The sequence below is a fragment of the Cucurbita maxima genome, unplaced genomic scaffold, assembly GCF_002738345.1.
Source record: "Cucurbita maxima cultivar Rimu unplaced genomic scaffold, Cmax_1.0 Cma_Scf00008, whole genome shotgun sequence".
In the NCBI taxonomy this organism is placed as follows: Eukaryota; Viridiplantae; Streptophyta; class Magnoliopsida; order Cucurbitales; family Cucurbitaceae; genus Cucurbita; species Cucurbita maxima.
The window spans coordinates 6,054,250-6,057,082 of NW_019272024.1; the positions used below are offsets into that span (position 1 = coordinate 6,054,250).

Sequence of the window (2,833 nt, forward strand, 5' to 3'; positions counted from 1 at the left end):
TACCAAAAAAGATATCCTAAGAATAATGGAGGAAGGAATTGTGGAATGAGATTGACTACAAGATGTTGATGCATCACCTGTGAAGGGCTTAGCTGAGCAACTTGTATGAACAACTCGTGCCGGTCTCAAATCCAGCAGCAATTCATTCAGAGGGGAGATGCTATCAGTTCCAGGAAGGAAGGGTATGAGGAGAGAAGACTTTACTCCTCATCATAGGCTTGCTATGATGGACTCTTATTTTGAACCATAATGAACTAAGAGTCAAATTATTAGGAATAATAGATCTTGAATTTGCAGGCTCCTGTTGGCGTGGGGAAGTCTGTTGATTAAGCTCATTTTGAGAATAATCTTTTTTTCTATTTGATTTGGCTTGAAAGTCAAAGTCAGTGTAAGATAAACATAATAGAACTATGTTTTTTTATTGTCTTGTATTTTCCATTGATTAAAAGGAACACGCACTAAGTGACTGACGGAATAATAAGACTGAACTAATTGACTAGCTCTTTTAATACTTCACCGATTCCACTAAGTCTGGGAAGTCGTGACTTGAGGTCTTCCAGAAGAACTCGAAGATGGAAATTCCAAGGGATAATGATTTTGAGGGGGGGTGGGTCCACTAGTCGCTATTACAGTGCGATCCTTAAGGAAATTTCAGCATTAAATGGCTTCGTTCGTTAGCTTTTCGTTATTCAATTCATTATAGAATCTGGTCTGGCTGCGCTGGTATAGCAATCCCTTCTAGCCGCCGCCGTCAGTGTAGTTCATTCATTAATTTGATTTTTGGTCAAAGGTCGAGCCCGCCATTTCCAATTGCTATACCTGAGTAGGGACGAGTGCCTACATAACCTACTCAAGATAAAAAATGAGAACTTCTAAGGTTGGTTATAGTAATGATGGAAATAGTATTGGTATCAGATCCGAATGTAGTTCTACCGAATTTCGTTTAGAGGTCCGTTTGCTCAGTTCCTCAAAAAAAGAGTAGATTTGAGGCAGGTTCTCTCTTCCAGCTCTACGGATACCTTAAATAGTGTTGCAAACATGATAGTCAAGGTATAGTGAGCAAGAAGAAAGAAATGTGGTTGCCCCGCTTTTAGCAAAATCAAGAATCTAACTATACGCTTCACTTTCTATGAGTTAATATAGTGGAATACGAGGGTAGCATATACTCAGAAAAAAATACTACCTGATAACACCTATGACTTTAACATGAATAAATATGACTAAACATCAATCTAAAAGTCTTATTTATCTGGTGACTAAAATGTTCTATTTTTTCCCTTAAGGAATCAATCATAGGAAGTGTCATAAGCATTGAAAGCTGTTAGAAAGTCGTTTTTGAGAAAATCCCTGCAATACAATTCTAACCAAGTTTTATTGGAAACGATTTTCGAAGTGGATTCTCTCACCGGACGGGCAGACCTCTCAAGATCCGGTAAAGAAAGTTGGCTTGAGACTGGATTAAATCCTTTATATATCCTATTCTTTCTCATTTCTCATTAGGATGTCAATCAAATTCCTTCTATCTTACAGAATCCGCTGCACTATTAACTATTAGGTTAACTTGAATCTGGATAAATTGACTTCTTTCTCAAATTGAAATAAAGGAAGAGGTGATTTGGAGAAGAATGAATTCCTCCCCGAGCAGTGACATATCCTAGAAAGAGGGCTTTTACCGGTCGTTAAGATAGACGTTATGATAGAGTCGGTGTCGATAGCGGTTCTTGCAGGATCAACAACGAGAAGTTTTCCTCCGCTGTACTTCAAGGAGATGTGATCTTTCTGACTCATATCTTGCTGGTTTAGTAAGCCTTTATGATTATTCAAAGTAATGGATAGAAAGAAAGCACCCTCCTTTTTCTTGTTCTTTGTGTCAAGATAGGAATGGGAGCTGTTTGAATGGATGCCTCCTTGTTGAATCAGCCAAGTCAGTAGCCTTTCGGCGGGATTGCCTTGTTGATGCAAGGAATAAAGGGCAGCTTTCTTTGATGCCAAGAAGAAGTGGAGGAATAACTGCAGCGAAATCATCTGCAACACATTTCTTCAGGGGCCCGCTCTCAAAGGTAAAGATTATTTGTCAAGGGCAAAGGAATCTCCTCCTTCTTCAGGCGAGATCTAATAGAGGAATCCTTCTATCGCCCGACTAGAATAAAGTGCTTGTGTCATATTATTATGATTTATATAACATAGAAAGCAAAATCAAGCAATTTGATACATTTTTTTCTCTGTATTCTGTATTAGGTATCTAATCTAATATGAGTCACCTTTTATTGGTTCTTCTTCTATTATTCTTATTATTCTATTACGTTTTAGTTTATATAATTTATACTTGATAGTTGGAATTGTCTTTTCGTCTCTATCTTCTTTTTCTTTCGGTTCATCCTATTTAAGTTTGTTAATTAGACCCATATAAGTCTGTTATTTCTTTATTTAGGTTGAGTATTAACCAAAAGATGATTCTGATCATAGACTGGATCTCTTTTTCTATCCATTTTGATTCCAAGATTCATATTTATATCTTTTTTCAAACTAATTTGCTTTTTTTCTATCAACAAAGAAATTACGCGTATATGTAATTACTTCACTCCGGTTGGGTTCATTGTATTTTGATTGATACCACTCATGGCTTACTAAGTCTTTAGCTGGACCTTTGTGTTTAAGTAGAAAAGTATATCATCATTTTGACTCACTAATTGATAGGATTTAGGTGCTAAGAAGTAACCAGTCTCTACTTTATACTCATTCATTTTCCCAATTCAGTCGATGAAAGCTCTTCTTCAGGTATTGGACTTACTGAAACAACTGAGTCAGTATAGTAATAGTATTCAATAATAGT

The 2,833-nt window shown here is 36.6% G+C and overlaps 1 long non-coding RNA gene across 1 annotated transcript; it reads right to left on the reverse strand.

Moving 5' to 3' along the window:
- Window positions 1-660: 660 nt before the first annotated feature.
- LOC111483337 lies at window positions 661-1,464 on the reverse strand. The gene is made up of 3 exons (XR_002718347.1): window positions 1,407-1,464; window positions 934-1,019; window positions 661-846 (listed from the first exon to the last, which is right to left on the reverse strand). It is a non-coding gene; the product is annotated as an uncharacterized LOC111483337 (long non-coding RNA).
- Window positions 1,465-2,833: the final 1,369 nt, after the last annotated feature.